Raw genomic sequence first — 22324 nt, 5'->3', positions numbered from 1 at the left:
TGCAGATTGAAAGTGAGGGGATGGAGAACCATCTATCATGCTAATGATCATCAAAAGAAAGCCAGAGTAGCCATGTTTATATCAGACAAACTAGATTTTAAAATAAAGGCTGTAACAAGAGATGAAGAAGGGCATTATATTGTAATTAAGGGGTCTTTCCACCAGGAAGATCTAACAGTTGTAAACATTTATGCCCCCAAAGTGGTAGCACACAAATATATAAATCAATCACAAACATAAACTAATAGATTATAATACCATAATAGTTGGGGACTTCAATGCCCCATTTATAGCAATAGATCATCTAAACTGAAAATCGACAAGGAAACAATGGCTTTGAATGACACCCTGGACCAGATGGACTTAACAGATATATTCAGAACATTTCATCTTAAAGCAGCAGAATACATGTTCTTCTTGAGTGCCCAAGGGACATTTTCCAGAATAGATCACATACTGAGTCAGAAATGAGCCCTCAACAAATACAAAAAGATCAAGATCGTACCTTGTATATTTTCAGACTATAACACTATGAAACTTGAAATCAACCACAAGAAAAAATTTGGAAAAACCATCAATACTTGGAGATTAAAGAACATCCTATTAAAGAATGAATGGGCTAACCAAGAAATGAAAGAGGAAATTAAAAAGTACATAGAAGTCAATGAAAATGAAAACACGACAGCCCAAAACCTCGGATACAGCAAAGGTGGTCATAAGAGGGAAGTAATCCAGGCCTTCCTAAAGAAGGAAGAAAGGTCTCAAATACACAACCTAATCTTACATCTAAAAGAGCTGGAAGAAGAACAGCAAATAAAGCCCTAAAGCAGAAGACGAGAAATAATAAAGATTGGAGCAGAGATCAATGATATTGAAATAAAAAAGAACAGGTCAATGAAACCAGGAAGTGGTTTGTTGAAAGAATTAACAAAATTGATAACTCCCTAGCCAGATTGCTCAAAAAGAAAAAAGAAAGGACCCAAATAAAGAAAATCGTGATTGAAAGAGGAGAGATCAAACCAACACTGCAGAAATACAAATAATAATGAGAGAATATTATGAGCAATTATATGCCAACAAATTGGGCAATTTGGAAGAAATGGACAAATTCCTAGAAATGTATAAACTACCAAAACTAGATCATTAAGAACTAGAAAATTTGAACAGACCATAACCAGTAAAGAAATTGAATCAGTAATCAAAAATCTCTCAACAAACAAGAGTCTGGGGCTGGATGGCTTTCCACGGGAATTCTGCCAAACATTTAAGGAAGCGTTAATAACTGTTCTTTTGAAGCTGTTCCAGAAAATAGAAATGGAAGGAAAACTTTCACACTCCTTCTACAAGGCCAGCATTACCTTGATTCCAAAACCAGACAAAGACCCCACTTCAAAGGAGAACTATAGACCAATTTCCCTGATGAACCTGGATGCAAAAATTGTCAACAAGATACTAGCCAACTGGATCCAACAATACATTAAAAAATTATACACCACGATCAATTGGGATTTATACCTGGGAGGCAGGGCTGGTTCAATATCTGCAAAGTAATCAGTGTGATATATCACATGAATCAAAGAAAGGATAAGAACCACATGATCCTCTCAATAGATGCAGACAAAACATTTGACAAAATACAGCATCCTTTCTTGATAAAAACCCTCAAGACACTAGGGATAGAGGATCATATCTCAAGATCATAAAGGCCATATACGAAAGACTTACTGCTAATATCATCCTCAATGGAGAAAAACTTCAAACTTTCCTTGTAAGGTCAGGAACACAACAAGGATGTCCACTTTCACCACTGTTATTCAACATAGCATTGGAAGTCCTAGCATGAGCAACGAAATAATGCAAAGAAATAAAAGGCATCCAAATCAGCAAGGAGGAAGTCAAACTTTGACCCTTCGCAGATGATGTGATGCTCTACGTGGAAAACCCAAAAGACTCCACCAAAAACTGCTAGACCTGATTCATGAATTCAGCAAAGTTGCAGGATATAAATTCATTGTAAAGAAATTGGTCACATTTCTATACACAAATAAGAAAACAGAAAGAGAAATCAAGGAATCGATCCCCTTTACAAGTGCACCAAAACCCATAAAATACCTAGGAACAGACCTAACCAAAGAGATGAAAAATCTATATACTGAAGACTATAGAAAGCTTATGGAAAAAGGTGAAGGAGACACAAAATAATGGAAAAACATTCCATGCTCATGGATTGAAAGAACAAATATTGTTAGTGACGATACTTCCCAAAGCAATTTACATATTCAGTGCGATCCCTATCAAAATAATACCAGCATTCTTCACAGAGCTAGAACAAACAGTCCTAAAATTTGTGTGGAACCAGAAAAGACCCCGAATAGCCAAAGAAATCCTGAAAAAGAAAACCAAAGCTGGAGGCATTACACTTCCAGACTTCAAGCTGTATTAGAAAGCTGTAAGCATCAATACAGTATGGTACTGGCACAAGAACAGATGCATAGGTTAATGGAGGAGAATACAGAACCCAGACATGGACCCACAATCATATGGCCAGCTAATCTTTGACAAAGCAGGAAAGAATATCCAATGGAATAAAGACAGTGTCTTCAGCAAATGGTGCTGGGAAAACTGGACAGCGACATAAGAATGAACCTTGACCACTTTCTTAGACCGTACACAAAAATAAAGTAGATGAAAGTCCTGAATGTAATGCAGGAAGCCATCAAAATCCTAGAGGAGAAAACAGGCAACAACCTTTTTGACCTTGGTCGCAGCAACTTCTTACTTGGCATATCTCCAGAGGCAAGGGAAATAAAAGCAAAAATGAATGATTGGGACCTCATCAACATAAATAACTTCTGCACAGCAAAGAAGACAATCAGCAAAACTAAAAGGCTACCAATGGAATGGGAGAAGATATTTGCAACTGACATATCACATAAAGGGTTAGTATCCAAAATCTATAAAGAACTTATCAAACTCAACACCCAAAAAACAAATAATCCAGTGAAGAAATGGGCAAAAGATATGAATAGGCACTTTTCCAAAGAAGACATCCAGACAGATAACAGATGCATGAAAAGCTGCTCCACATCACTCATCATCAGGGAAATACAAATCAAAACCACAATGAGATAGCACCTCACACCTATCAGAATGGCTAAAATTAACAATTCAGGCGACAACAGGTGTTGGTAAGGATGCAGAGAAAGAGGAACCCTTTTACACTGCTGGCGGGAATGCAAACTAGTACAACCACTCTTGGAAAACAGTATGAAGGTTCCTCAAAAAACTAAAAATAGAACTACCTTGTGACCCAGCAATTGCACTCTCATATATCTACCCAGAAGATACTGAACAGGTATACTGATTTTAAGGGACATATCCACCTCAATGTTTATAGCAGCACCATTGACAAATAGTTGTAGTATGGAAAGAGCCCAAATGTCCATTGACTGATGAATGGATAAAGAAGGTGTGTGTGTGTGTGTGTAAACACACACATAATGGAATACTACTAGGCAACCAAGAAGAATGAAATATTGCCATTTGCAAGCAAAATAAGTCAGAGAAAAATACGATTTCACTCATGTGGAATAAGACACAAAACAGATGAACATAGGGGAAGGGAAGCAAAAATAAGATAAAAACAGAGAGGGAGACAAACCATAAGAGACTCTTGAATACCAGAGAACAAACTGAGGGTTGTTGGCAGGGTGTTCAGTGGTAGATGGTCTAAAAAGGTGAGGGGCATTAAAGAGAACACTTGTTGGGATGAGCACTGGGTGTTCTATGTGAGTGATGAATCACTGAAATTATTATTAGACTGTTAAGTAACTTGGATTTAAATTAAAAGATAAAAAATACAGTGGGAAATTGGGCATAGCACTTGGCAGCTTTAGCAGCATTTGACTTGGTACTTACCTTTTACCTCCTGCAAATCATCTATCCCTTGACCTCCATGACTGAATCATAGTGGTTGCCCCAAATTTCTTGAAACTCTCCATATTCAGCTTTTGGTTATTTTATTTTATTTTATTTTATTTTATTTTATTTTATTTTATTTTATTTTATTTTATTTTATTTTATTTTATTTTTTTTCCATTTCATTTCATGTCATTACTTCTTTAAAATGCTTATTTATTTTGAGAGAGACTGCATTCATGAGTGGGTAAGGGGCAGAGTGAGAGGGAGAGAGATGATATTGAGCAGGCTCCTGACACGGGGCTGGATCCCACGAACCATGAGATCACGACTTGATCTGAAATCGAGACTTGGACTGTTCACTGACTAAGACACTCAGGTGCCCCTTTGTTTTATTTATTTATTTTTATTGTTTAATTTTGAGAGGGTTCAGGCAGGGGAGGGGCAGAGAGAGAGGGACACGGGGGGCAGAGAACTTGATGTGGGGCTTGAACTCATAAACCCCAAGATTGTGACCTGACCCGAAGTCAGACACTCAACCAGTTGAGCCACCCGGGTGTCCCTCAGCTATTACTTTTTAAATGTTATTTCCTGTGGTTGTCTTTTCTTTTTCTGTCCATTCACATGGTTTCATCCTCAAGGTGTGTCACTCTATAGACTGTATCTTTCTTTTTTTCTGTGGTGTGAACTGCTTTTAGAATCTCCATCTCCTTACACGGTATATTTCCAGTTCTACTCCTTTCATAATTTTTGGTGATTTCGGTATTGCTTGAGATGATCCTTTTAGTGCTTTGCTTCTTGACTCCTTGAACTCCTCTCCTTCAGTCATCTTCTCCTTTACCCTACCTCAGCCATTCACTGTCACAGTCATTGCTTAGATCTTGTCATTACAAGAACTGGCAACTTCTTTTGGATCTCAACTGCAAGCCTTTCTCTTTCTGACACTACTTTCTAGTATTTTTTTTTCTGGTAAGTTATCCTTAGATTCTCTCTAATCAGTTGAGCCTGTTGTTTGTCAGTTTCCATACACCCTCACTTCCTTCTTCACCTAGTTTAATTTCACAATCATCATAGTTATCTTTTAAATAAACTCTGTTACTCCTATCTTTGTTAGACTTGCTGGTACAACCCCAACTTTGAAGATTCACCTCTGCCTTCTCTCTTCCTAGAGAGACATATTTAACCATGTTCACTGGGATCACTTCAAATTCATGATCACTAGCCCCACATGGGCTGTTAATTCTAACCACTAATTGTGTGAACGTTTTCTTAGTTCCTTCATTCTCTTGGTTGATGAATATTTCATATTTTCCTCTCTCTAAGCCTCCAACACTGTCTCTTTCCTGATAGTTTTGTGTCTTATTTAGTTGTGAAAGTAGAAGCATTAGAAGAGATCACCCACTGCCTTTACACTCCTCCATCACCTTGCCCTTCTTCGTCACTGTGTGACCTGTGTTCCTGAGGCCAGTCTCTCTGTTCAGTTGTTTCTCATCCTGTCTCTCTCTCATCCTGTCTCTGCTATTCCGATACCACTCAAGCAGTCTTCTTTCTTGTTAACATGAAGGTTGCCCTTTCTACTGGATTATTCTCATCAGCAAGCAAAATATTCTTTTTTCAGCCATCTTGAAAAAATGCTCCTGCCATCACCAGTGAAAAACCCTTGTTTTGACCAGTCTTCCCTTTTCTCTGCTGCTCATTTCTGTCCTGTCATAAGCAACAAAACTTCTTCAAAAGCTGTTATTTTAAGGTCTCAAATTTCCTTCTTTCTGTTCTCTTTTGAGCCTACTCCAGTCTGGCCTCTCTCTGCCTCTCTTCTCCACTGCACTTGTGTTTGTCAAGTCATCATCATCTCCATGTTCTACATCCAATAATCAGCTCTCCTGTCCTCCCTGTTCTTTGCTGGCAGCAGCCTCTGACATGGCCAGACTCTCCTCCATGACGTACTTGCTTTACTTGTTCCAAAATATCATGCCTGCCTGTTTGTTTTCTATCCCCTCATTGACTTTTCATTTTTTAGACTCCTTTGCCAGTTCTCATTTCCCAGACCTCTTGATATTCAGGTTCTCTCATGTTCATCCTGGAGCTCTTCTCATTTTAACCCTTATGATCTTGTCTGGCTTCATGGTTTTAAATGCCATCCTTATGTTAGTAACTCCTGAATTTATTATCTCTACCAGGATCTTTTCCCTGAACTCGAGGTTCTTATGTAGCTGAAAACTCAGTATTGTTTTTGGGATGTCTAATAAGCATTTTTAACAGTGCAGAGGTGGGAGATATTATTTTTTTTAATCTTTCAAGAATTCTTGGGACAAAAAAGATCTCTTTGTCGGATCCAACATTTTATATAGGTGTATTCAATCTTATGTAAATACCAATAGCATAGAAATATATTTTTTAAAGTAATACACACTTATTGTAAGTCTTTTTTTTAAAGCTTTTTGGTTAACTTGGAAAATAACTTTGTGTCTTCTTGAGTCTTCAGGATTATGTTTCTTTTGAGTTAAATTATAGACTCCCATTGTCTTTGCTTAGTTCCTCATTTCTAAACAGGGAAACATTTATTCAGGTTTGATGTTACCAATGGATAGTATTTGTGGGGCCCGCGCCCTTAGGTTCCTGCCAACCCCTGTGTCAATGTGTGACTATTAGTCTCCCACTTCTGGAGCAAAATCTGGAGGGTGAGTTAGTGTACTTTGAGGCCTCTACCCTAATTCTGGGGTTTTGAAAAGCTTATTTAGTGAAGAGTTTGCATGAGGTAGGCTCTTCTCTTGTCTGTTTCTCCAATTCTTGGCCAAGTAGACTCCTGGGAATTATAAGTAATTTGTTCCTTGTCTGTTAGATTATGAATTCCATGAGGGTAGAAACCCTGTTTTAGGATCACTTGGTATTGCAATACCAAATGCAATGCTTTATGTGTGGTGGGCATTCACCAAATTTGTGTTGAATTAAATGAAATTGAATTGTTGCTTAGAAGTGGCAGAACTGGGATTAGATTCAATCAAGCAGTTGTCAGTTAGCCATCCTTTTCTTCTGTACCACACTGCAGTGCTGTGAGCTCTAACCCATTTTGGAGCAGGTGGGTGTCATAGATGGGTTTCTGATGGAAACCCATTTGTAGGCAATTCCTGTTGGGTACCTACATATAAAATTTCATAGTTTATTGCATATGCCTGATACAAACATATTTTGTCTCCTTTCCTGGTATTGGTTTTTGCTTTTTTTTTTTTTTATTTCTTGGATCAGAAAAGCAGTCAGGTAACATTGTGACAACAGGTAATACTTCATAAACTGCAGAATGGAGCCTGGACTTGCATTTGATTTATGTAGATACAAATCAAGAGCTTTCATGTAATTGTTGTGTGAGTCTGAATCAGGTTTGATTGCACTGAACAGAAAAAACTCAAGATGGCTTAAATAATGCAGTAGTATTTTTTTCTCTCCTTTGGGAAAACAGAGGAGTTTAGATCAGGGTGGGCATCATGTCTCCTGATGTCAGATCTTGTTCCTTCGTGTGCATGACTTTTTTTCCCAGTCACCTGAGGTCCAGGATGCCTGATCTCACTTATATAGCACTGTCTTTTATCGTAGGAACATTTTCCAGAGGTTGAACGTAGCTCTTTTGATCACGTAATACTAACCTGAATGGAGTTGTATGGTTATACCTTGTTGCAAGGGAGGCTGGGAAATGCTGAGGCAGGGAAATTGTGTCTTTTGTTACCAACATCCATGTGCTATTGTAATACTTGGGGAATCTATCACTGACAATGAAGGAGAGAATGGTTGAGGATGGGGGTCCAGGTAGCCATTACCACTTTATCAGTGTAAAATGGATATGTGCTTCAGTCTCCTCCTTTCATTTCACCAGTTTACTTTGACTGTTTCAGCTAAGAATATTTAGGAACACATGTGCTGAGAATACCATCCAAAAAGTGAAAAGACAACCCACAGAATGGGAGAAAATACTTCAAATGGTAAATCTGATAAAGGACTTGTATCCAGAAAATATAAATAGCTCTTACCACTCAATAATAAAAGGACAAGTAGCCCAGTTAAAAAATGGGTAAAAGATTTAAATTTGACCTTTTTTTCAAAGAAAATATACAAGTGGCTGATAAGCACATGAAAAGATGCTTAATGGCATTAGCCACTAAGGCATAAGCCGCAGTGAGATACTTCGCACTCACTAGGATGGCTGTAATTAAGACATGAGATAATAACTAGTATTGGTGAGGATGCAGAGACATTGGGGCCGTCATACACTGATGGCAGAAATCTAACAGGGTGTAGCCGCTTTGGGAAGCATTTTGGCAGCTTTTCAAAAAGTTAAGCATTAAGTTATCATGTGACTCAAATTCTGCTTCTAGTTATATATGCAAGAGAAATGGAAACGTATTGTCTGCATAAAAATCTTGCATGTGAATGCCCATAGCAGCATTATTCATAATAGCTGAAATGTAGAAACAACTCAGATGGCTATCAACTAATGAATGGGTAGATAAAGTGTGCTCTATTCATACAACAAAATATGATTTGGTAATAAAAAGGAAGGAAGAACTACCATGTGCTGTAATGTGGAATAGCCTTGCAAACAGCATGCTTAGTGAAATAAGTGAGTCACAAGAGACTATATATCATAGGATTATATTTATATAAAACATCCAGGACAGGCAAATCTTTACTGGAGTAAAGTAGATTAGAGGCTGCCTAGGGCGGTGGTTTTCAAGGAAATGGACACTAACTGCTAATGGGTTTGGAATATTTGGGGGGAGGTGATGAAAATGTTCTGAAATTGATTTTGGTGAGGGTCATACAACTCTTTGAATATATTAAAAGCTGTTGAATTATATACTCTAGGTGAATTTTACAGTGTGAATTATATTTCAGTAAAGCTTATTAAAAGGAACACAGCTGCAAATAAAGACCATAAAGAAAGAAAGCCTTCAAAAATGATATAAACATTCCCTACTTCATGCCAGCCACATGTCAAATACCACGGGCTGTGAAGTGATCACGTCACTCATTTTAGGTGGGAGAAGAGGATTTTGTGCACTTATTTTCTCTATGGCAAGCTGTAGTCTGTCAGAAGAGGCAGCTTTCTTTAAAGGATGAAGCACAGTCCCCTTCCTCCTGCCCCAACAGTTTTGTTACATAACATGCTTTGAGCTTCCTTCGCAAGCTCACAACATGCCACACTATGCTGTGACCCCCACACATTTGCTTGATAAATAATTGCCATTGTGTGAGGTTCTCCCACACATCACATTCAGGCACTGCTTCAAGAAAATGCTTCCCATTTTGCTCTCAACCTGACATTTCGGATATTCTGTTTGGTTTGATTTTGCCTGGTTCCCAGTGTATCACTCTTGCAGGGTGGCAAGATAACTTCTTACTTTTTATTTTATTTTTTAAAATTCATTTTTAACGTTTATTTATTTTTGAGAGAGAGAGAGAAAGAGACACAGTGCGCGAGCAGGGGAGGAGCAGAGAGAGAAGGAGACACAAAATCCGAAGCAGACTCCAGGCTCCAAGCTGTCAGCACAGAGCCTGATGCAGTACTCAAACTCACGGACTGCGAGATCATGATCTGAGCTGAAGTCTGATGCTCAACCGACTGAGCCACCCAGGCGCCCCTGTACTTTTTACTTTTATAATTCACTCATTTATGTTTTCACGATGGCAGGGGGTGGAGGCAGTGACCTAAGTATCTGGAACAGTATGTGTTTTATAATGCTGCTACACCAAAGAGTTTATTTAGCAGCTATGTGCGTGGCATTTTATTGTTTGTCACTTTAAAAGAGTGAGTTAAGAACATGTTGCTCCAGAAGCCCATGCAGTTGAGCTGAATAATAATGTTTCTGTAGTACATTAACTGTGGTAATATTTGTAAGTATCTCATAGAGCATGTCACTCAGGCAGCTAAGCAATCATAGACTGTTTGGCACTAAGGATGCGAGAATAAGAAACTAAAAGGCCTAACCTGAAGAGGACTCACAGACCAAGAGTGTTTACAAACAAATAACAGTTCAGAGGTCTAAGGTACTTTGGGAGCTGTGAAGCAGTAGGAGTAGGGCTGGCTGCATAAGCTTACTAGAACAATTGATTGTTAAATTGGATCCTGAAGGTTTGGTAACAGTTTGGAAACTCAGAGGAAGGGTTGCCCAAGGCAGAAAGAATCCTAGGAGGTCTTAGAAAACATAATGAGAAAATCCTTTAAGTCCGGTTCTCAACTGAGAAATTGTGCCCAGAGACATTGTGATTGTCACAACTGTGCTTGTCACTGCTGACACCTAGTGGATAGAGGCCAGCCCCTGTGCTAAATATGTAGCATGTTCTGTAACAAAGTATCATCTGGTTGAGTATGTTGGGAGTGTCGCTGTTGAGAAGCTCTGCTTTAAAGCCTTTGAAAAGACCACTCCAGCACATTTGTGCAGTCGAATGCAATTTTTTTTTACATGAATATATTTATGAGATGTATATTTTGTTAAATTTTTTAAATATTTATTTTGAGAGCAAGGAGAGAGAGAGAGAGAGAGAGAGAGAGAGAGAGAGAGAAAGAGAAAGAAAGAAAGAAAGGCATAGAGAGAATCCCAAGCAGGCTCCACGCTGTCAGTGCAGAGCCTGAGGTGAGGCTTGATCTCACAAACCTCGAGATCATGACCTGAGCGGAAATTAAGAGTCGGATGCTTAACCGGCTGAGCCAGCCAGGCTCTCCTATGGGATTTATATTTCAATGAAAAAAAGTATAACAGCTTAATTGGTTACAGAGCAGGGGATGAATAAAGCCAGAATGTGAAGGGATCTGTGTGGCTTTATCCTGTCAGTGCTGGCGCATAGTTCAAGAATGCTTAGATTTCAGTGTAGAGAGAATAGAAATGGAATTCATTTTAAAAGAATTTAGGTGGAATTGTTAGAAAATGGATTACATAGAATTAGAAACAAGTTTTGTATGTAGGCCGTGTGTTTTTCACAGAGTGTAAGACTGCTCTAGGATTGTAGTTGACAGTGGCATACTGAAAGGCATTTTTTTTTTCTTTCTGAGAGAGATGGAGAGAGCGTCAGTGAGCACCGCAGCAGGGGAGAGGGGCAGAAGGAGAGGGAGGGAGGGAATCCCAAGCAGGCTCCACACTCAGTGTGGAGTTCGATGTGGGGCTCGAACTGGGAGATCATGACCAAAGCCGAGATTAAGAGTCTGATGCTTAACCTGCTGAGCCACCCAAGGCACCCCTGAAAGACATTTTATACAGGTTCTAATATTTAAATGTTTTAAAGTTTATTTATTTATTTTAAGACAAAGAGAGGGAGGGAGGGGGCAGAGAGAGAGAGAGAGAGAGAGAACATGAGTGAGGTAGGGGCAGAGAGAGAGGGAGAGAGAATTCCAAGCTGTGTTAGTGAGAGCCCGATGTGGGGCTCAAACTCACGAACCAATCTTTAAATGGACATTAATATGAATTTATTCTTAAAATGCTTGCTGAAGGACATTGGAATGTGAATCATAGAAGAGTTCTTAGCTTTTATGAATAAAGTTATAATGAACAGTTGTATACAAGGGTTTTTGTGGACACATATTTTCATTTCTCTTGGTTAAATACCTTAGAGTGGGATTGCTGGGGTGTGTGTACATATATATTTACGTATATTTGGCTTTTTAGGAAATTGATAGTTTTTCAGAGTAGTTTAATCCTCCTGCCAGCAATATATGAGAGTTCAAGTTACTCTACCCTCTTAGCAACCTTTGATTATGTTATCTTTTTCATTTTAGCTAATTATGGCTAGTGATGTTTAATACTTTTTTCATGTGCTTTTTGCCCATTTATATTTCTTCTGTTGTCAACTGTCTATTAAAATCTTTTGCACATTTAAAAACTTATATTGTTGGTCTTTTTGTCATTAGATTGTAGGAATTATTTTAAGCAGTCTGGATACAAATCCTTCACCAGTTATATCAGTTTTGAATATTTTCTCTAACCTGTGGTTTGCGTATTTGTTTTCTTAACAGTGCTTTTTGATTAGAAGAACATCTACTTTTGATCAAGTTGAATTACTATTTATGTTCATGAGAGAGAGTGTGTGTTATGTTTTTTTTTTGTTTTTTGTTTTCCCTGCAATATCTTTGTCTTATTTTGATGTCAGGGTTATGGTGGCTTCAAAAAGTGTTAGAAGGTTTTCTGTGCTCCTGATATTTGAACATGTCTCTATAATACTGGTATTATTTCTCCCTTAAGTGTTTGAGAGAATTCACCTGTGAAGCCCTCTTGGTCTGGCATTTTCTTTGTGTGAAATTTGAAAATTTTGAATTAAATTTAGTGAGTAAAGAGATATTTAGATTTTCTGTTTTTCCTGTTTTGCTAAATTGTGGTTTTCAAAGATTTATTTCTTCTAAGCTGTTGACTTTGTTAGTATGTATATCTTCATAATATCCTTTTCTTATTCATATTTGTAGGATCTGTACTGATACTTCATTTCTACTTCCTCATATGGGTTTTTGTTTTTTTTTTTTTGTTTTGTTTTTTTTTTTTTTTTTTTTTTTTTTTTTTTTTTTTTTTTGAGAGAGTTGGGGTGGAGGGGCAGAGGGAAAGACAGGGAGTTCTAAGCAGATTTCGTGCTCAGCTGGAGCCTGATGCGGGGCTTGATCCCAGGACCCTGGGTTCATGACCCAGGCCAAAATCAAGAGTTGGATATCCAACCGACTGAGCCACCCAGGTACCCCTGGGAATTTTTGTTTCATTGTTTTGCCTAGCTCTTTACCAATTTTGTTAATTTTTTTTTCAGATAACCCATGTTGTCTGTTTTATATTTTATTGGTTTCTGCTTTTATTTTTATACATTTCATTTACTTTGGATTTAATTTGTTTTTCTTTTAATTGCTTCTTAAGATGGAAGTGTTGATTTTTCCATTTTATTTTTGAATGTAGACATTTAATCTATACTTTTCCTTATAGGGACTGCTTTAGTTTGCATCCTACAACTTGTTTTGTATTCCAAAAATTAAAAAAAAAATGTTTATGTATTTTTGAGAGGAGAGCACAAGCAGGGGAGGGGCAGAGAGAGAGGGTGATAGAGGATCTGAAGCAGAGAGCCTGACAGTGGAAAGCTTGGTGCTGGGCTTGAACTTAGGAACCATGAGATCATGACCTGAGCTGCAATCTGATGCTTAACTGACTGAGCCACCCAGGTGCCCCTGCATTCTACAGATTTTTATGTGCAGTGTTTTCATTGTAATTCCATTCCAAATATTTAAAATTGTGTGTGTGTGTGTGTGTGTGTGTGTGTGTGTGTGTGTGTGTGTGAGTGAGTGAGTGATTTGGACAAATTTTAACCTAAGTATTATTTAGAAATATGTTTTAAAAGTTCCAAATGGTTGGGTTTTTTTTCTGTGTGTATTATTATTGTTTTTCTATTACTTTCTGTTATTTTCTGTTTTTCTTTAATACTCTTTTGGTCAGAGAACATACTTTATTTTACTAGGAAGTTTACTAAACTTGCTTCACTGTCCTAAATGTGGTCTTATCGAGTAAATGTTCCATGTGCGCTCGAGACCAGTGAGTTTTCTGCTGTTGTTGGATGTAGTTTTCTCTAAATGTCAATTACAGCAAGTTAGTAATAGTGTTGCTCAAATCATCTAAATTGTTTTGATTTTTTACTATTGCTCTGGCAGTTACTAAACTAAGGATGTTAAAATCTCCATGGTTAGAACTTGCCTGTTTCCCTTTAATTTTGCCAATTTTTATTCCATGTATTACATATTTGGGAATTTTGTGTGTGTGCAGATTTATGATATGTCTTTCTGATGAAATGTCCCTTTTGTCATTATGAAATCTCTGTTTCTAATAATCTTTGTTTTGAAACTTACCTTGTTTGATATTAATGTAGGCACCCTGGCTTTCTTATGCTCAGTGTTTACTTGGCATATGTTTTTTAATCTTTTTCCTTTTACCTGTGCTAAACTTTCTTTTTAACAAATAGCATATTACTGAGTCCTGAATTAAATCCAGTCTCTTTGTCTTTGCCTTTTAATCAGGGTTTTAATTTATGTATAATGTAATTATTGATTTGTATGGCTTTATGTTTACCATCTAAGTTTTTGTTTTCTATTTGTCTAATTTGTTCTTTGTTCTTCTGTTCCTATTTTGCTTTCTTTTTAATGAATTGAGTTTTTTTTAGTATTCTATTTTCTGTTTTTAGTTATGCCTCGTTGTATGTGCCTTTTTAAGTAGTTGTCTTAGGGAGTTTAACATGCATTTTTAAATTCTTAAAGTATCTACCTTTCCTAAACAATATAAAACCCTTACAACAGTAGACTTCTAATTACCATCCTTTTGCCTTCTGTGCCCTTATTATTATATATATTTAATTCTGTGTATGCTATGAATCCAATATATACAACTACTTTTACTTTATGAAATCAGTAACTAGTAATTTTAAAGACATTAGGTATCTTATTTACATATATATGTGGTTTTCTTGTCCTTTTTAATACCAATGTATTTGTCCATTTTTTAATTTTCTTCATTTTTTTTTTTTTTCCTACAGAACTGAGTTTCTATCTTGTGCCATTTGCCTTAAGTCCCTTAGGCTCATTTATCTGAGCATTTCTTGTAATACAAGTCTGCTGGAAAAGAATTCTTTCATGTTTCCTTTGTCTGAAATGTCTTTATTTTGCCTCCATTTTGATGGATACAGATTTCTAGATTAATAGGTTTTATTTTCCCTAGCACTTCAAAGAAGTCATTTCATTTTCTTCAGTCCTCCTATTTTTAAAATCATGATTAATGGTCCATCTTTCTTACTATTCCCCTATATGTTGTCTTTGTCCTGTGCTGCTTCTAAATTTTTTTTTTTTTTTTTTTTTTTTGGCGGTGTGCATAGGTGTGACTTTCTTTGTTTCATCTTGCTTTGGGTTCTTTGAAGTTCTTGGATATGTGGGATGTTTCATAGCAGGTTTAGAAAATCAAAGTCCTTGGGGCGCCTGGGTGGCTCAGTCAGTTGAACGGCCGACTTCGGCTCAGGTCATGATCTCGCTGTCCATGAGTTCAAGCCCCGCATCGGGCTCTGTGCTAACAGCTCAGAGCCTGGAGCCTGTTTCAGACTCTGTGTCTCCCTCTCTCTGACCCTCCCCGTTCATGCTCTGTCTCTGTCTCAAAAAAAAATAAATAAATGCTAAAAAAAAAAAAATTAAAGAAAATCGAAGTCCTTATTTCTTCAAATACTTATTCTGCCCCATTTTCTCTTTCTTCACTTTCTGGAGTTACAGTTACATTGTCTCTGACCATTTGGAATTTGTTTTGGTTGTACTGGCAGGATTTTGATTTATGGAAGTGATTGAGAGATGACAAGGAGAGACTAATGGCAGTAGAAGACTAATTTTATTAATTATAGTTTCCAAGAGAAGAGGACTTGCCATGCCATATGGGGCCACGTGGGGAATGCCAGGTTTTGGTTAGAAGTCAGGAAGAAGTGAGGGAAAATCCTAGACCAATCTTTACTGGAGTTTCTGCAAAAGAGGCCAGGCAGAGAAGGGGAAGCAATTTAGGATTGGCTACTTTGAATAGTAGTGGTGGGCTCTTTCCTATGGAGATGGTTGTCCTGGGGTGATATAGGGCAGAGGAAACACTGCCTTTGTGAGTGAAAGTCAGATAAAAGAGTTGGTTGCAGACATAGACTCAGGATTGGTTGGTTTGTATCTGAAATGTGTCCTCCTCCTCCTGAATTTTTTATCACTGTTCCTTTATTTTCCATTTCACACATATCCATTTGTCTCTTTTAAATGGTTTTCATTTCTTTTCTGAAATTTCCATCAGTTTATGCGTGTTGGCCATCTTTTGTCCTGAATCCTTTAACATGCATATAGTTCATTAGGGTGTTTTTGTTGTTGTTTTTTTGTTTGGTTGTTTGTTTTTCAGTCATTTTAGTTCTCTGATCTGTATTTCAGTACTATGATTTTGTAGGGTTTCTATCCTGTTGTTGGGGTAGAACTATGTTCTTAGTTCTAAAGTAGTAGTTCTCTAATGATTAATGGCTTGAATTAGCTTTTATTAGAGGAAATAATCCTACTTCTGACTGTATCATTGCTTAACTGCTCTATTTGAAACCTTTTTATTATTATTATTATTATTATTATTTTATTTTATTATTTTTTTGGTGGGTAGAAGAAAGAAGTTATTATAGTCTTTACCCTCAGTAAAATCAGGCAACTTGCTTTGGTCATTTCTGGAAACATGTAAGATTCATAGACTTGTACTTAAAAAACTTTTTTCCTCAGCAATCCTTCTGTGAAACTGATTATCACAGCTACCTTTCTATAACTTTAGAGTGTTTTGTTTGGCTTTGCCAGTTTCCCCTTCACATAGTAAAATTTAGTGCATGATTTACAACATGCTGGTCTAGTTTTTTTCCTTTTCAATATTCCTTTTAGTAAAACATTAGAATATTCCTGATTGTTGCCATAGTAAGTTTTGATAGCTGCTGCGTATTTTTTTCCTTAATTTCCCTATTTATGATATCACATTAATTGATATCTCATAAATGCCTTGTGAACATTTCTTTCTATTTTTATATTTTCTTAATTTACGGACTCATTGATCTATCATGTAGAATATAAAGAAAACACATGTCTTCCACCGCTTTGATAGAACTATAAAAAAATGGAGTTGAAAGAGAATACAGGGTCAAACGTAGAATACAGATAATAGCTCTCTAGATTGCTTCTCATGTATGGACCTTGGTAGTGCTTAATAGTGCATAATAGTGCCTATTGTTTTTAATGAGTGAATGAAGAAAAGATGAATTGCTTTAACAAGAACTTTTTTAACTTAAGTGAGTGTTTATTTTTTATTATTTTTTTAAGTTTATTTTTTTTTGAAAGAGAAAGCACAAGTAGGGGTGGGGCAGAGAGAGAGGGAGACACAGAACCTGAGGCTCCAGGTTCTGAGCTGTCAGCACTGAGTCCGATGCGGGGCTCGAACCCACAAACCATGAGATTATAACCTGAGCTGAAGTTGGACACTTGACTGACTGAGCCACCCAGGTGCCACTTAAGTGTTTCTTTAGAGTTCAGTTTTGTACCTTGTGCTCTACAGACAACAGTTATGGTTTTAAGAAAAGAAAGATAGACTATCGTGGCAAGTTGCTCTCTTTTCCTTTGTCTGTTTTTTCTTCATGGAGCTCCTACTGTTGACTTTGTATTTGCTAAGAATTAGTTTTGCTTACTGTGCATGATGATAAATTACTCAGAGTTTAGCACAATGTCTAGCACACAGTATGTACTCAGATGTTACTTTGGTTGCAATGAATTATCAGATGAGGAAGAGAATGTTGTGTCCTCTGTGAACCAGTATAATGCATTGCAGCAATATTGGCTCTAACTACCAAAAATTAGAACTTTGTCCATTCTAGTTCCAGCTCCAACGCAGTCACTGATGTTGTTACCTAATGTTGTCACCTAATGGAGTCACTAATGTTATTGAAGATATAATTGCTCTTTTTATATAATTGTGAATAATCTATCTCACACACTAAAATTTTCTATTCTTGGCTATCCATATATTCACCATGTCGTTCTATGTATCCATTAAATTTCATGAGTAAGCCATGTCTTTGTCTCAAAAACTAAAGAGTTTTTATGGTTTAACAATGAGATGCTGTTAATACTGGAGTTTAAAATGTGTCCAATGCTTCCTAAAGTCTCATATTTGCCAAATGATTTCCTAGCAATTGATTATTAAAAAAAGAAACTTAAGAAATTAAGAATGTTTAAAACTGTTTTAAAAAATGTATTTATTTATTTTGAGAGAGAGTGCATGCGTGCACTGGGGAGGGCAGAGAGAGAGAATCCCAAGCAAGCTCTGTGCCGTCAGTGCAGAACCCGACTTGAGGCTCCATCTCACAAACTATGAGATCGTGACCTGAGTCTAGATCAAGAGTCAGCTGCTTAACTGAGCCACCGAGTTACCCCTAAAACACGTTGTAGTGCATTGTTTTTTTCCTACACTAATGTTTTAGAAGTGAGGGTGAAGCAAATGGGGGATGAGTGTGAGTCATGTCTGTGATGGGATGGGAACTCGGCTTTATATAATATTAGTGACTGATCCCTGTATATTGTACATATGAAGTCTTCTGAAAATGTGTCCTGTGATGAATTAATTCTCAAAAGGGAAATTGTTTTGAGTTACTATGTTATCATTTGGCAAATGTAAACAGAAATAGAATTCTTTCTTTATAGCTGATATATTTCTGTTTAATCTCTCATCTTTCAATAAGTTTGCTTTTTCTCTGCTGTATTCCATAAAGGGCTAGGTGGCTCAAGTCTGAGTCATTGTTCTTGGAGACAAGGCATATACTTTAGTTTTTATGCCACATTGGATTTTTATCCAGATGTACTGTGGCTGTTTCATCTGAAGCCTGACAATTTTTTTTTTTCTACTGTGCTATCTATAATTCTAGTTCATAACTCTTTATACTCTTCATCATTCAACACTTTTTTCTTGTGTTTCAAGTTACCACCAGAACCAGTCATTCTTTCTCTTATCTGTGTCTCTGTTTGCCACTGTATGTGAATATCCAACCATGTCTATGTGGTAAATGTTCTTTCTCCTCACATATTAATGGAGAACCTTAGGGGAAAATAAAAAGGAACTAGAAAGTGCAGGAATTTCATCTGGTTCAGTGTCTAATTTTGTGGGTGTAAGTATATTAAGTCCTGATGTGCTTCAATTGTTTTTGGCTTTCATGGATTCCCTTTACTAGTTATTGATGAAACATTGTAATTGACTTGTTCTTTACTCTTGATTCTTGGAGTGGCAGCTTTCTTACTCAGTATTTGTCGCCCATAGCGCGTAGAAGCAACCTCCTGCCTGTTTCCGAGTTCATGCATTTTTTTCAATTCATTTGTGCCCTTCGATCTCATCCTCTTAGTTTGTTAACAAGTCTCTGCAGCCAGCTCTTGCCTGTCTTCAGTCCATTTCCATCCAGCATCCACTGTTCACCTGCATCTTTGATCATGTTATTTCCCTACTAAAAACCTGTGACATGTAGGATAAATCAGATCTTTCACACAGCTAAGGAGCCCTTTGTGGCTGGATCCCTTGGCTGCCTCTGCAGGGAGGATGGCTGATGAGGCTGATCTAGCTCCCCCAAAGTGTGTTCTTTCCTTCCTCTGTGCCTTTTCGGCTTAGGGAATACCTCTAGCCCTGGTGCTCTGACAAGGCTCATGTATCCTTAAGGCCTTAGGTTAAATGTTCCTTTCCTAGGGAAGCCTGACTTCCAGGGCTAGGTCAGACCTTTCTCTTTCTTAGTCCCCATAGTAAGAATGTGACATTTCCTCCCGGGACTGGCAGCCGAATTAGCCCACAGACAAGTCTTGACAACAGTTTAACATATTTGAGGTTGAATGCCTTTGTATTTGGGCATGCACCTTCTGATGTCTTTATTGTCACCTCTCTTTCTCCAAGGTAGCTGGCTTTTTGCAGGGCTCTGTACAATTCTATTTTTTGCAGGTACAATTCTAATTAATAGATTTTTTTTTTTTTACCTTCTGCTTTCTCTGATAGACAGTAAGCCCTTTGTGGGTGGTATGCCCAGCCCGGTGCCTTGCATATGGTAGGGTATTCAATAAATGTTTGTAAACTCCATGTTTGTCTTCCTGTGATAGAAGTTACCATGTTTTGCCTTGGGTCCCATTTTCTCTGCTAATTTTGCCATTCCAGGACTAGAAAAGCTGTCAGTTTTGTATTATGTATTCGCTACCACATCTTATTTTATGTTTTATACTTTTGTTCATTTAAGTACATAACTAAATGTTTGAATAAATATAATTTTTAGAGAGGTAACTAGATATTTTTTCTTCTTGACAAGAATGGAGCATTCTTGCAGACGTGAGACCCCCATATGTAAATATTGTTTTATCACTTAAAGAATGTAAAGAAAAACATTTGTGCCATCTGAAGTTTTCCCTCACAATTTTAATTAACTCCCTTGAGCCCAGTGTGGGTTACTAAGAATAAGGGCCAAAATCTTCACGTCCCAGTCAAGGAACTTCTTAAAACAGACTGGTTGTCTGGGCATCTTGCCTTGATGCTTGATCCAAAAAGATGCTGTGTGTAGCAGAACGGGAGGAGGTGGGACCTCGGGTCTGTACTGTGCAGTGCCGAGGTGATAGAGAAGTGAGGCCAGTATAAGAAAGTGTGGGGTTGGGGTGCCTGGGTGGCTCAGTCAGTTGAGCATCCGACTTCGGCTCAGGTCATGATCTCATAGTTCGTGAGTTTGAGCCCCGTGTTGGGCTCTGTGCTGACAGCTCAGAGCCTGGAGCCTGCTTCAGATTGTGTGTCTCCCTCTCTCTCTGCCCCTAACCCACTTGCATTCTGTCTCTGTCTCTCTCAAAAATAAATAAACATTAAAAAATAATAATAAAAAAAAGTGTGGGGTAGACAATAAAGAGCCATTTTGCTATTTAGGGGTGGGAGTGGGGGATTATTGGTGATTTTTTTTTTTTCCTTTAAATTTCAGTCTGGAGAACATGGTTGTCATCAAGAGCCTATCATTTGTAGCTATAATTACTTTGTAGTGAACCTTAAGCAAACAGTCATGTGGGGAGAAAGCGTAATACCTTTGGGAGTGAGTGTTGGGAGCTCCGCTTGTTCACATTTGTCTCTGTGCTTTTGGAAGACTTTTGACTTTACAGTAATTTATAAAAATTGTAATGATTATTGAATTATAGTTGATTATTACTGCTTGCTTTATTTGAAAAAGATAATCCATTAGTTAAAAATGAGGGGAGATACTGTCACGGGAGTGATAACTTTAAAAAGTGTATTCAGGGGGCACCTGGGTGGCTCAGACAGGTAAATATCTGGCTCTTAATTCCAGCTAAGATCATGATCTCACGATTCGTGAGTTTGAGCCCTCCGTCGGTCCCAGTGCTGACAGTGCTGAGCCTGCTTGGGATTCTCTCTCCCTCTCTCTCTGCCCCTCCCCTGCTCACTCGCTCTCTCAAAAATAGACTTAAAAAAAGTATATTCAGTATCAAAGGGGAATTAAATATTGCAAGTATTAATTATTATACTTTTCGTTTCAACAATCGACTTTCATTTCCAATTTTCTGTGTTTTGCCTTTAAATTCTTTGCCAGAAAAGTTCATTTCTAATACTAATTTCTAATATTTGAATCAAATATTCAGCATTTGTTTCATGTGAGAAACCACTCACAGGTTAAGAGGTATTATTAATGACTTTTTTTACCTAGTATTCCTTCCCAGTATAAAGAGTTTTCTGGCTCAATCCCTGAGTGTCTGAATAAACTGAACTGAGAAAGATTTATGTAGCCCAGAGAACCAACACAGGGCTCAAGAAAATAAGGAAACACCAAACCGTTAGTAGTCTGCCGTCTTGGAAGTAGAATTGGGATGGGGTGAAAAATGATTTTCTGGTTTTACTCTGTCTATGCTTGGGGAGCAATAAGCATGTATCTATTTTATTAAATTGTCATCATTGCTAGCACCACACACCCATTAGGATGGCTACTTTTGAAAAAAAAGAGATAACAGGTGTTGGTGAGGATGGAGAAATTGGAAGCCTTGTGCACTCTTGGTGGGAATGCACAACAGTGCAGCCACTGTGGAAAAGATGTGGCAATTTCTCCAAAAATTAAAAATAGAATTACCATTGGCCCCTTGTGAGGCAGAACTGTTTCTCCTTTCTGTACTACAGATGTGTGGGGTTTTCCACACCCAGCAGTTCTCCAGTTCTCTGCAGACCCTGATTGAACTGAATTTTGACACTAACTAAAGTTAGTGAAGACCCTTCAGGTTCAGGATTTACTCCCATAAGACTGCCCCCCACCACTTCAGATGGCAGCCACAAGTCCAGATTGTCACTTTTGCTTTGGGCTGTAAATTGGGGGTTCCCCTGGTTCTCTCCTTGGGTTTGATAATTTGCTAGAACAGCTCATAGAACCCAGGAAGACAGTTTACTTTTGCCAATTTATTACAAAGGATATTTTAATGGAAATAAATGAACAGCCATATGAAGAGAGATATAGGGGAAGAGGCTTGAAGTGTCCGTGTCCTCTCTGGACATGCTACCCTTCTAGCACCTTCATGTTTATACCAACCTGGAAGTTCTCTCATACCCAGGGTATTTTATGAAGACTTTATTGCATAGGAAATAATTGACTGAATAATTGGCCATTGCTGATTGAACTCAATCTCCAGCCCCTTCCCCCTCCTGGAACGGGTGGGGGTGGGGCTGGAAGTTCCAGTCCCCTAGTCACATGGTTCTCTTGGTAACCAGCTCCATCCCAAGACTGTCTTAGAGCTTGCAGCCCTGTTATCGCATTAGAATATAAACTGACATTTATTTTGGAGATACCAAGGCTATTAGGAGCTTTGTGCCAGGAAGCAGGGTCAGAGACCAAA

The 22324-nt window shown here is 37.8% G+C and overlaps 1 protein-coding gene across 4 annotated transcripts in view; it reads left to right on the top strand.

Annotated features, from left to right (window-relative positions):
- ARHGAP10 (Rho GTPase activating protein 10) overlaps window positions 1–22324 on the top strand; it is a 323575-nt gene that overhangs the window by 142967 nt on the left and 158284 nt on the right. The window lies entirely within an intron of this gene.

The sequence above is a fragment of the Felis catus genome, chromosome B1, assembly GCF_018350175.1.
Source record: "Felis catus isolate Fca126 chromosome B1, F.catus_Fca126_mat1.0, whole genome shotgun sequence".
Lineage (NCBI taxonomy): Eukaryota > Metazoa > Chordata > Mammalia > Carnivora > Felidae > Felis > Felis catus.
Note: the sequence above shows the minus strand (reverse complement) of the source record. Positions and strands in the feature narration are given on the sequence as shown.